At 46.6% G+C, this 13,489-nt stretch overlaps 1 protein-coding gene across 45 annotated transcripts in view; it reads right to left on the bottom strand.

Moving 5' to 3' along the window:
* CUX2 (cut like homeobox 2) overlaps positions 1 to 13,489 on the bottom strand; it is a 296,127-nt gene that overhangs the window by 153,311 nt on the left and 129,327 nt on the right. The window contains exon 1 of one of the 45 annotated variants that reach the window (XM_084996034.1): positions 3,853 to 4,047. The exons of 42 other annotated variants lie outside the window; for them this stretch is intronic. The gene's annotated coding sequence lies outside the window, so the exon portion shown is untranslated. Of the gene's footprint in view, positions 1 to 322; positions 2,434 to 3,852; positions 4,048 to 13,489 lie in introns of those variants that run through there. 2 more of the 45 variants (XM_084996008.1, XM_084996023.1) reach the window with 2 other exon arrangements.

The following is a 13,489-nucleotide window of genomic DNA, read 5'->3' as shown; positions in this document are numbered from 1 at the left end:
CCAGCTCCAGTTACCCCTGCATTCACCATCCCTAAGTCCCTATTAGGTCAGTTCTATTTTAACCCCATTTTCTAGACAAGAATAACAAGGCTCAGAGACACTGCTTTCCTTGCTCAAGGTTACATGGTGAGCAAGCTGCAGGAACACAAGGATTCAGATGCAGATCTGTAAGGATTTCAAAGGTCCTGCTCTCTGCACTTGGCCCAAACCCCCATCCCCCACTCCATTCCCACCTTAGCACAGCACTGACTTTCTCATAATAAAGAGTGATGACAGCAAGCGCGTGTCCCTCTCCCCAAACCCTTGTGTTTTCTGTACCCACCTCTGTTCAACCATTGTCCAGCAGTCACTTTCCCGGCGAGGTCACTCTGGCTTGGCTCTGCAGAACCTCCTGCTGTCCCGACAGCTGTGGCCCTCAGTGACCTTCCAACTTCTCTTTTCCTGGGCGATAGAAGGAGGCGCCTCCTCCTCACCCCAGACAGCAGGAACCACATGTTTTCTAACAAAACAGCTGATAGGCCCATGTCCCTCAGGTCCTCACCTCCAGAAATAGCCCCTTATGACACAAGGGCCCTGTTGCCAGAGTCTGAGCATCCCCTCCGCTTCTCAAACTTAAATGTGGACAAGAATCACATGGGATCTAAACACAGATTCTGACTGCAGGTCCAGCAAGGAGCCATGTCCCTGAATTTCTTCCTTTTTTTTCCCCTTGGCTTTTTAGGGCTGCACCCGTGGCATAAGGAGTTCCCAGGCTAGGGGTTGAATTGGAGCTGTAGCTGCTGGCCTACATCAGAGCCAGATCCGAGCCATGTCTGTGACCTACACCACAGCTCATGGCAACTCTGAATCCCTGACCCACTGAGTGAGGCCAGGGATTGATCCCACATCCTCATGGATACCAGTCAGATTCGTTTCCACTAGGCCACAATGGGAACTCCTGTCCCTGCATTTCTAACAGCATTCAGGTGATGCTGACGCTACCAGCCCACAGCTGACTGCACTTTAAGTAGTGAAGGTCTAAATTCCAAACACTCACATCCCAGACTGCTTGTAGAACTTCTCACATTCCTCCCTGTCTCAAGGTTTTATAAATCCTTGAAGCAACCACAGCCCAAATCCTGACCACAAACACCATAGAGTTTTTGCCCATTCCATGTGGCTCCTTCATGGTCCCTTTCCATGACTGGCTTATTCTAATTCTCTGCCTCAGGGAGTTGATGGGCTCCTTCATTTGGAAGAAAAATGCCTACTGAGTCTCTGAGCTCGGTTACCAGGTAGTAATGACAGTGGACACTTAGGTAGCACTTACTGTATGCCAGGGACAATTCTAAGCACTTTATAAATATTAAGCCTTTTAACTCACCCTATGCAGTAGGTCCCATGATTAACTTCATTTTACAGAAGAAAGGACTTAAAGTTCATGGAAATGAAGTCATCTACCTGATTGAGATTACATAACCTTGAAAAGGAAAGAGAAACTATTTCCACTAGGAAAGGTATGGCATGTGGCTATATGTTGGATCTGAAAAGATGTTCTTGGGTAGTATCATGGACTTGACCCCTGGCAGGCAAGAGTGGGTGGGAATCAGCAGATTTAAGTGGAGACTACATCTGGCTCAAGCAGAAGGGCATGAGCAGAGAGAATGCTTATACTATTTAGGATTCTTAGACTCAGAGTGGCTTAAGCATAAAAGGGAAACCATTGCTCATACATATAAACAGTGCTGGGGTAGCTTCAGGCATGGTGGGATCTAGCAGCTCAAACAACACTGGCAGGTTTTGATTTCTTTCTATTGGATCTGCTTCCCTCCAAGCTGTCTTCCTTCTCTCCTCCCATAGCTGGCTCTCCCAGTAACATGGGAAAAATGACTGCTGGCAGCTCCAGGATCACATCCTCCCCTCATACTCATATATAAGCCACAGGGAAGTTTTATTAGAACATAACCACATCCATTCATACATATATTGTCCAACAGCAGAGTCCAGCAATTGTCACAGAGATCGTGTGGCCTATAAAGCATAACACTTCACTATCTGTTCACTTCCAGAAAAACCTACTTTAGAGAGCAGTAACAACAATAGTAACACTAAGATAACATACATTGAGAATGTATGCTAGATACAGTTCTTGGCTCATTTGCTTCTTACAGTCCTATGAGGTGGGGAGACTCAAGTGTGAAGTGGTTAACAGCAGTCAAGCACAAGGTCAGACAACCAGTAAGTAGCAGAGCTGGGACTTGAATTCGGCAGCCTGACCCCAAATCCTAAGAGCCCTGCTAATCAAACAGGGTCTTCTGGAGGCTTTGCAGGTAGGTTTCTAAATTAGCATGTAACTTTTACCAACTACTGGTTCAAGAAACTCACACATAAATATGTCCACACACACACATAAATATTTGCTGGAGCAAGCACTGAATCACACATGGAGCTCCCTCTGTTCAGGAACTGTTTAGTGCTGTTCTGTCAATGCTCTGATGGACAGAGCTGCCCCGTGAACCATCAGGGTCTCTGGTGGACAGGGAAGCCCATGAGCTGCCTGAGGCTTCTTGCCCCAGCAATGGGGACTTTAAAGCTACTTGAGTCCAACAGAAGCTCCAGCCGCTGGCTCCAGGAACAGGCTGCAGTGATAAACCCATCTCTCTCAGGTCTCGCCACAGACTGCTGAGGAGCCGGTGAACAGCTGATACTTCTCACTAATTTGTAAAGCCTTGCCTAGGAAGTTGCTGGGGCAGCCCTGATGGTCAAGTCCCATCTCCTGCCCTCGGTGGGTCAGTGGGACATTTTGGGTTGGGTGGGGGGACACAGACTTTTATTGCCAGTAGAGAGAGGCAGGGGCTGGTGGCCAGGAGCAGTTCCCATACCCAAAAGAGAGTTCAGGGCTTCCCATAGGCTTGGGTTCAAATCCTGATGCTGCCACTTACCAGCCGTGTGACACTGAGCAAGGCATTCCCTCTCTGAAATTCAATTTTCCCTCCGTAAAATGGGTGCAATAGTAACATCCTCACTGAAGGGTGGTTGTAACTTTAAGAGGTTACATAGCAAGTGCTCAGCATAAAATGTAAACACTAAGAAAATGGGCTTTGCAGTCAGACTGGCCTGGTTTCAGACCCTTTCTACACCATAATGTTATGCAACCACTATGATGAGCCTCAGTTTCATCATCAGTACAGTGGGAATAATCACAGAGCCTGCTTCTTGGGGCTGTTGCGAGGATTAACTCAGCCTATGGCTGGTTAGGGATGGCACGCAGGCGATGATTATCTCAGTGATGCAATGGACCCTTATTTTCTGAGGGTGGCATGACTTAGCCTCTGGGAAGCCTGTCTTAGTCCCTAGGGTAATAACCCAGAGTTCTAGGGTCTTGATGCTCGGGGAGCCAGCCCTGCAAACACCCCAGCTCCATGTCCACCCTGTAGGTCCCCAGGGTGTCTGCCCGGTCCATGGATGTGGCCGGGTCCTCTGAAGGTCTCGTCTCCAGCCCACAGGACTCTGGGCCCCACTTGCACACCCGCTGCAGACCTGATGTCCCCTCTGGGAGCCCACAGCATCTCAGATTTTTCATGGCCAAGGGGGAATCCTGGGCTCCTGCCTGCTCCCCAGTGTTGTCCTATCTCGGGAAATGGCATCAAATCTACCCAGATGCTCGGGCCAGGAGCCTAGGAGACATCTCCTGTCATTTGACTCTGCCACATTAAACCACCCACCAATGGGTCGAATCGGCTCCACTTCTAGGGAAACCCAAGCCATCCTCTGCTACCACCCAGCCTCCTCCAGACCACCCACTTGCCCTCATGACACTGTTTCACAGGGAGCCCTGACAATGCCATGGGATTTTGTCATTCCTCTGCATACCTCTCCATCAGCTCCATGGGTCAAAATCCCAGGCCCCTTCGACTCAGCAAGGAGGCCTGCAGGCCTAGGTGGAGCCCTGCTCTCCATCTGCATCTCATCAACGCCTCCATCCTCTGAACGCAGGAGCTGTCAGATCCCAGAGCAAGCCTTTCTGCCACATACCACACAGGTGTGCACAGACAGGCCCACAGACACCTGCAGAGGTAGAGAAGTGCACACTCCAATGCACAGACACTCCACACTACACAGGCAACCCAGACGCCCACATATTCATACATGAGCAGATGCTGATAGACACCTCACCCCCAGACATTCAGCCCTCTTTCTATGACCGACTCCTCATCCTCTGGTGTCCCCTTAATGATCCCCTCCCCCCACTGCTCTACCACAGCACACTGTTGATTTTCTCTGTAGGATCACAATTTGTGATTCTTTTATCTTATTTGTTTACATGCTTTTCAGTCCTCACCCCAGCCTTCCGACTGTCTACGCCCGGAGGTCCAGGACATTTTTCTTTTCTGCATCACTGTATTCTCAACTCCCAGCATCCAGTAGGTACTCGATAAGTACTAAAAAAGGAAGGAATGATCCCCTAATCCTTTCCCTATCTTATTTTTTGCTTTCTAGGGCCACGCCCACGGCATATGGAGGTTCACAGTCTAGAGGTCTAATGGAGCTACAGCTGCTGGCCTACACCACAGCCACAGCAACTCAGGATCTGAGCCACATCTGCGACCTACACCACAGCTCGGGGCAATGCCGGATCCTTAACCCACTGAGCGAGGCCAGGGATCAAACCCACAACCTCATGGCTCCTAGTCGGATTCGTTAACCACTGAGCCATGACAGGAACTCCGTCCCCTTTCCCTATTTTAAAAAGGGGGCTGCACTTGCCTGTTTGTCTACGGGTTAAGATGTCCTGGAAAAGCAAGTAAATATGGAACAGCCAGAAGGGGGCTAAAAGTTCAGGAGGCTTACTGTTCATCCCATACTAATCTTTTATGCCTCCTTTACAAAAATTACATACATATCGCTAATAGACTAATGTATCTTTAAAAGTGAGTATTTTAAAATGAGCCACCCCAGTGGTTCTCCAAGCTGGCCCAGCATCCTGGCAGATTTCAGGCTGGGCTCTCAAGTGAGTGCTGTCAACACCCTCCTGGGTGAGGGTTAGGTGAGGGGTCTGAACACCAGCTGGGCTTGAGAGGCGGGGGTCCACACAGCTCTCCCAGGCTTGAGGAGAAGGGAGGGGACGGGGTCTGAGTGGAAGGCTCTAGTGGGCCTTGTTTCCCACCCCATCTTTCAATGAAGGAAATGGAGTTTGTCCAGGGCTGGATGTTCCCACAGGGCTGGCTGTGAGAACCGAGGGAACAAGGGCAGAGATTTTAGCTCGAAGTTTGACAGTTTTTTTCTAGACTCTTTGCAGGAATGGAAGCTGAGCAGACTGGCCTATAATTATAAAACATACCCTCACATTAAAAAAAAATTTTTTTTTAAATTTTTTGTCTTTTCTAGGGCCGCACCCGCAGCACACGGAGATTCCCAGGCTAGGGGTCTAATCAGAGCTCCAGCCGCCAGCCCACACCAGAGCCACAGCAACACCAGATCCGAGCCGCGTCTGCGACCTACACCACAGCTCACGACAATGCCGGATCCTTAACCCACTGTGCAAGGCCAGGAATCAAACCTGCAACCTCATGGTTCCTAGTTGGATGCGTTAACCACTGCACCACACTGGACTCCCTTTTTTTTTTTTAAATATAAGGTTGTATATTGCATATTCAGTCCTGTTCAACATCATAATCTCACAAAGTTTCCTTTATCTGAAGGATTTAAAATTTTTGTAATAAGAATCCCGGGGCCTCCAGACTGTAGTCCTGCCACATCTTCATGTGGGTATTTCAGGCTTTCAAAACCACTCTTCTCTAGTCTGGTTCCCTTCCTAGCTCCAGACTGTCTTTCCACTCTGCCCAGTCACACGATGATGTTCTGATCCTCTTAGAGAAGACAGGGGTTTATAGAAGAAAAAAAACCCAAAGGCACTTCCCGTGGCTCATCTTCCCATCCCCAATCCTTCCTATTTGTAGGGTGGGAAGAAGAAGGGGCTCTCTCTGACCCTCTGTTTTTACCTGACATAATTAAAAACTGTTTTTCTATTAACCTGCTTCATCAATGGCTGTCTGTCTTGCCTTTTCTCTTTGAATGAAGAATCACAGAATCAGGATTCCATGCATCTCCATGGAATCAGGTTGGTCCTTTGCACCTATCTATAGGAATTCGGTCTAATTTGGTTTTGTGAGGGCCCCATTTGCCTTACTGATCCCTGGACAATCTCAGGTTGAGATAACAGGGCATCTAACACTCTCCTCCCCAGTGCCTCCATGAACAGTCATTGGATATTGCCTTTCAAAGGCACCCCCTGGAATATCTGCAGGCACAGATTACTATCCCTGAGCGAGCCTTCATCCTCCTCGTCTCCTTCTTATCAGCCTGGAACTGACTTATAAAACAGAGATGGTCACTATAGAGCATGCATATGGAAACTGCCGCTTCCCTTGCCTATGGCAGACATTACTAATGGATCGCCCATGCCTACCTGCAATCTAACTACCAATGAATCTGATCAGTTTAGACTTCCACAACAGAGCTCAAGTCAAGTCAAATTAATTCTTACTCATTCTGTATCCTCCACCATTTCTTGCTCAGACACTTGCGATATCCTTGAACTTGATCTAGTTTCTCTTCCTGTCTTCTTTCCTTGAGTATTTTTTTTTTAAAGGCTTCACTCTTGTAAACATAAACCAGATTCTAGCACTTCTTCACTGAAAATCCTCCAATGGCTTCCCAGTACAATTAGAATAGGATGCCAACTTGATAATGTGCTCGAGCCCAATAATGTGCTCGAGCCCCGTGTAAGGTCACTTTGTTGCTATCTACTGTCAGCCTCTCCTGACTAGAATGTGAATTCCTTTAAGGGAGGAAGTTTGGCTGCCCAGTTTGAGGTAGTGGCCCTCAGGGTCTACAGCAGTGCCTGGCATAATCAAATGTCCGTCTGTGCACTGAATGAAACTGTCTTTTGCTTATGCAACGTGGTCTAAGAATCCTTCTCAATGTGGCCCTTCAAGAAGCCACGACTGAATTCTCAGAGCTGGCACACAAGACGCAACCTGCTTTCAAAGCCTGACTGGGTGGGTCTACCCACCGCCAATTATCTGGAAATAAGACAGTGTAAAAATAAATCATTTTAAGAGTTCCCGTCACAGTGCAGTGGAAGCGAATCCAACTAGGAATCATGAGGTTGCGGGTTCCATCCCTGGCCTCACTCAGTGGGTTAAGGATCTGGCATTGCCGTGAGCTGTGGTGCAGGTCACAGATGCAGCTCAGAACCCACATTGCTGTGGCTGTAGCGCAGGCCAGCAGCTGCTGCTCTGATTGGACCCCTAGCCTAGGAACCTCCATATGCCATGGGTGCGGCCCTAAAGAGCAAACACACACACACACACACACAAAACAAAACCAAAAAAACCACTTTAGCCCTCCAGACCAGCTGAGTTCCTTTCATTATACTTAGACGACTTTTAGTCCTTTACTCTTTCCAGTGGTGGAAAGTTTTCTGGTGAAGAAGAGCTGTGGGCCTCACAGGGTCCCTCAGCATTGGGTGTCCAGTGGCAGGGACCTTGGGGAGTCTGTGAGAAACTTCATCCATGTTTGAACCAAAGCATTAATGAGGCTGTCATTGCAGAGAAAGATGCTTAGGAAAGTCAGGACATGTTTTGCTGCTTCCTTTCTATATCACTTTTCATAACTGGCTGAGTCACCACGGTGGCTGGAAACAGGTTCTAGAAAATCTAAACTTCTGCAAAGCCCAGGAGTCCTGGAACAGGAGGAACCATTGGGAAGTAGAGGGACAATATTTAGAAACCAGGAGCCCAGATCGGGGTGAGCTCTGGGCCCACTGACTGGTTTCCCTGTCCAGAGATATCTTGGTGCAAAAGATGAACATTTCTTGTACTCTCATCAGGTTTCTTGGGGAACGGGGATGATGGCAGGAGAAAAAGATGATGAAGGGAGAGAAGAGTAATTAGTGCTATTAATTACATCTCAACCACAGCCTACATTTCTACCCCGGGATTAAAGAAACATTCATTTGGAACAACTATTAAGGTCTTAAATTCAATGCTTCACAAATCAGGGCGGTGGAATGAAAATTCTTTCTCTGTAGGGACCAGGAGACAGAAAGCAGAGAATTTTCTATTCAGGTTGCTGCAGCCCAGCTGGAAAAGCTGGTGCTTGTGAGCCTGGGTGGAAGACCGTTCACTTGTTATTGTTGGTGATTTTCTTTCTTTCTTTTTTTTTTTTTTTTTTTAATGCTTCAGGCAGGGACGTGTTCCAAATGTATAATCTAATGTGCTATAAAAGTCACTAATGTGATTATACTTTTATATCATATTAGAGAAAATGAATACTAATTCAATACCAAACGCTAATTTGGTAGAACCCCAAATTGCTGAGAGGCTGCAAAACATTTACTGTGCTGAACTTTCTGGCTGGTGCCTGAGAGGGTGTGGCGATGTTTTCAGGAGTTAGGCACATAGGGCGGTCAGAGATGTCAGGGTCTACTGGGGGCTGCCACCTTCCCTGTGGTGTACAGATGTTAGGGCGGTTTCCCTGGGAACATGCATTCTGTCACTTCAGGAGGGACTTCTCAATGCTCAGAAGAATTTTTCAAATCACAAGTAATGCAAATCCATTTAGATTTCTAAATTAAGTGTGTGGTTCGACAGCACTGGCAGATGGAGGACAGGCTGCCTCTAAATCCGAGTCAAGGTTGAGAATGGTTTCTCAGAAGGAAGACAGCTAAGAACTGTGGCCTAGAAAGTTATATTAATGGTCAAAGTTTACTGAGCATATACTATGACACAAGTACTGTTAAATTCTCCTTTCAGTCATTCATTTAGCCCTTAAGATGATCTACTGAGGTAGGAACTTTTTTATATCCATTTGACAGATGAGGAAAACAGAGGCTCAGAAGAGATGAAGTGACAAAGCCAGTGAGGAGCAGAGCATGCCAGGCCAGACACGCTTAATTGTTCAACTTAAACTGTTACTAGGTAAGAAAGTTGGCCCCCTGACCAGACAATTACCTGCATTATCTCATGTTAGTTTCAAGGCAACTCTTGGGTGGATTTGTTCTTATTCCATTGTACAGATGAATAAACTGAGGTTCAGAAAAGTGATCTAATTTGCTCAATGTCACATACTATATACAAAGTAATAGAGCCATGACTCAAAGCCAGAGCCGGTAACCACCATACAATACAACCTCCCAAGTCCCCCAAACCAAAGTCACAATCCTCAAAGGAAAGTTTCTTCCCCTGCCGAAATCGCTCCTCGACAGCCCCCTCTCACACCAGCCTCTTCTGTATTTTCCTGGAGACTCTTCTCCTCCCACTTCTAACCTGGAAGCCCATGGAAGGGCAGTTTGGATCAGCCTACAGAACAATTCTCATTCCCCAGAATCTCTCTTGCAGGATCCTCAACTCCCTGTTCCCCTGACACCTGCGTCTCATGGATATGATGTCCCATTTTATTATCAAACATCACTGCATCTCCCCATCCTGGCCAGCCGCATCCAGGAATGCAGGGCCAGAATTACGACATGTCGGCTTGCCTCCATAAATAATATTTTGCAATTTCCTCGTCCGGGGGCATGGATAAATTATTCTTCTGCATCAAGGTTACGATGATCAAAAAAGTGGCCCGGCTGGCCTTCTTTGAAAGTGGGGATAAAAGGAGGCTCTGATTACATTGAGGCGCCAGGCTGAGGCGGGGAGGCCCGGGTCCTGGGCTTCTGTTTTTTGGCTGCACAACAGATATCTGAAAATGCATGAACTCTGATTTTTAAGGTCCCGCTGGAGAAGGGATTGATGTGACAATCAGGTCTGACACAGGAAGATTGACAGGAAGGGTCTTCTGATTACAGCGCATTTAGCACTGTTTTCTTGCCCCCTTCACTGACAGCCTCACCCACCCCAGCCATAATCACATACATACACATGTCCACGAGCACACACACACTCTCTCTCTCCACGAGGTGTTATAGGCTGAATTGTGTTCCTCAAATTCATAGGTTGGCCTAACCCCCTGGACCTCAGATATGACCTTATTTGGAGAGAGGATCTCTACAGAGGTGATCAAGTTATAATGAAGTCATTAGGATGGGCCCTAATCCTGTACTATTGGTGCTTCATAAACAGGGGAAATTTAGACACAGACCATGCAAAGAAGGAGAATGCTTTGTGAAGATGAAGATGGCCTTTTCCTAGGCAAGGAGAGAGGCCTCAGAAGAAACCAACCCTGCCAGAACCTTGACCTTGAACTTGCAGCCTCCAGAACTGTGAGAATAAACTTCTGCTGTTTAAGCTGCCCAGTCTATGGTACTTTGTTATGACAGATTGAGTATGAATGCACTGAGACAGTCTTTTCAAAAGAATCTGGAACCAAGGTGTCAAGTGGATCCTACCGGGATGCAGCCATCAGTAGTATCTGAGTCCGCTTTATATATAACCTGCTTATGGTCTGTTTGCAGCCACCAGAATAGAAGCTCCAGGAAGGCAGCGCATCTGTCCACCATTTTATCCCCAGAAGCTAGAACAATCCCTGACTCATAATATACTTGTTTAAGGAATAAATAAGTGAATAAATGAATGAATGCCAGAAAGAATGAATTTTGCTTTCACATGCCACCATTGGGAAGAGTGGTAGCCAGAGATGCATCCTCAAAGAGAATGCAGTGGCTTACCCCAGCAAGAATATCCCTGCACCTTGGGTTGCTTTATAAGATGCAAAAAAGAAGAGTAACCTCAAATGTTCAATAAATATCCACTGACTGACAAACAAATGGCAACAGAAAACCCAATTCTCAATAACCACTCAAAAACATCCAGTGAGATGGCCAGACCAAATCTGTTAGCATTTGATGGTGGGAGTGGGCCTGGCCAGCCTTCTGCAACTTCTTAGCCAGCCAAGAGATCTCCCACCCTTCTAGGGGAGGCCAGTAGCACCAGACCCCTCTCTAGCTGAATGGCAACATTGAGAGCTGGTGACAGACACAGTCCACCCCTCCCCACACATGCTCATGACACCCCCCAGTCTCAGCAAGATGGCATCAAGCTACAGCCTTCTGCCCCCACCCCCGCCACCTGCCCTCCGTGCATCCAGTAGGCGCCCAATTCTCACTGCCCTCCCAAATCCGGACGAAACTGCGAATTCTCCCTGTCAGTGCTGTATATCACTTTGAGATATATACCATATTAGCAGAAAGAACTGAATTATATTGCATTCATGATGCAATTAAACACTTCACTAGGAATCAATGTAAAACTGATGAGGCCTGAAAGTAGTGCATATGGCTTAGAACATTATAAAACATTACCTTCACTCAAATCCTTTTCAGTAGCAATTTAAATCTTCTTACAGTTACTGCTGCCAATGGTAAACCATCTACTGATTCATAACAGTGCATGGTAACGAATGAATTTTTTAAAAAATTTATTCAACTACTAAATTACCCATGAATCCGGAATAGCTGACAGGAGTAATCTGAATTATTATTAGCTCTGCAAGTATTCAGCATTAGCCAATTTAAAACCACGGTTCTCAGGCAGGAACCAGTTAGTACAGCCAGAGTGTTAAATGACTGCAATAGTTCTTCATTTTACTGCTGCTTACATTTAAAGGTCAAGAGATAAAAATTACATATGACTCCAAACATAGGAAGGGTGTTTATCTTTTTCTATGAAGCGGGTCAGTTGTAAACTTTAAAAAACATTTGAGATGCAATTGTACAAACTCAAACGCCTTTAGGGTATTTAGAAGTCAGAAACCTGAGGTGGGGTGTTTCTTTTCCTTCCTCCATCACTGCAAAGAAAGATCACATGCCCCCCACCGCCATCACTGGGGTTCTGAGACTTGCTCCCCCAAATAATCTAGTTCCCACTTTTCATCTCTGACCTTCACATGCCCCCAAGCTCTCCTCAGTGCTTGGGCAGCTCTGGACAGATCTCAAAGCCACAGTAAGAGGAAGTGACAGGACTGGGAGCTCCCTCCTCACCAAGAGGGCATTTGGGCCAGCCCTCTGCCTCCCACCTGGGGCAGCAGCAAGACTGAGTCTTCCAGGCCCCTACTCCCCTCCCTAAACTGCCTTCCTGTTCATGCCCACCATCTGTTGGGTCCCCTCACCCCCACCCCACGAAAGCCCAAGGGGAAAAAAACCAAAGTGAGAGAAATAAATAAAGAAGCAGCTTTCTTCAGAAGGCCAATGTTATCAATGCATGACTGAACAAGGACCATAAAACACCAGCGTCATTTCTTTGTGTGGCTCTGGCAAGATGGGCACATGGGTTTTGAGCTCTGTAAAAGGAAGAGCTAGGCATTCAAGGCATGATTCTTCTTTAAAAAAAAAAAAGAAAGAAAAGAAAAAAAAAACAAACTTCCGGAGCTCTCCTGTGGTGCGGCGGATTAAAGATCTGGCACTGTCACTGCAGTGGTTTGGGCGGCTGCTGTGGCAAGGGTTCGATCCCTGGCCCAGGAACTTCCACATGCCATGGGCGCAGGCAGAAAAATAATTTGCTTTGAGGCAAGAGTTTTTTTCCTTTAACCACAAAGTTAATATATGCTTGTTATAAAAAAAATTGAAATGATAGAGAAGCATACAAAGAAAAAAGTCTGACAGTGCTGTCTTTCCACTTTGCATTCAGCTATCAAACAAATAATGATTAAGCATCTACTGTGTGCCAGGGCACTGGGGCTATAGCTGTGAACAAAACCAGTGGAAAACCCTGGAGTCTACACTTCCAGGCTTTTCTCTACATGTCAAATAACATGTACGTTCATAGGTAGAATTTTTCTCAAAAATAGGATCCCATTCTATTACTTGCTTCCATTCACCCAACAAAGTCTCCTGGACATCTTAAATTGAAAGATACAATTCTACCCTGTGTATGGATGTATATTTGCCTAGACCTGCACAACCATTTTTTGCTACTATCAACCTTCTTATAAATGAACATTATTCAAGCTACAAGTTAAGGGTGTGCCCAGCCTTATGCCAAACTGGATGTTCAACCTGTCTGGGCATTTTAAGGGTGAGGCAGTTGTGAGGGGTAGAGGTACCCCTGTGGAAAAATCCTTTCAACCGGCAAAGAAAAGTATTTGTGCCCCCTCTCCCCTCAAGTGATCTTTCATGCACAAGCTGATTTCCATGGATTGATGTGGCTTTAAAATGTGAGCACTCACAAGCTTATGTGCAGCAGCAGCATGAACATCTGCCATTTGCAGGCTGGCGAATCCACCTTGGTGAATTTGACAGCAACTGTTCAATATCCTCTGTGCTGCCAGGAGGTCCCCAGTTAAACCACAGGGTCTATGGGGGGCGTTGCCGCCTACAGGACATTTAGTAAGATCTAGAGACACTTTGGTCATCTCATTAGGGGGCAGGTGTGTACTTCTGGCACCTAATGGAGACCAGGGAGGCTGTAAAACATTCTACAAAGCACAGGATGCCTTCCCTCCTCACCCCCATTAAGAACCATTCAATTCAAAATGTCAATAGTGGCAAGACCCACCTTGCTTTAAC

This window comes from Sus scrofa, chromosome 14 (assembly GCF_054392235.1).
Source record: "Sus scrofa isolate SSC_HxYL_T2T_F1_AM1 chromosome 14, Sscrofa_HxYL_maternal_Yorkshire_Landrace_v2.0, whole genome shotgun sequence".
In the NCBI taxonomy this organism is placed as follows: domain Eukaryota; kingdom Metazoa; phylum Chordata; class Mammalia; order Artiodactyla; family Suidae; genus Sus; species Sus scrofa.
The sequence above is the reverse complement of the archived record's forward strand: the minus strand, read 5'-3'. Positions and strand labels throughout refer to the sequence as shown.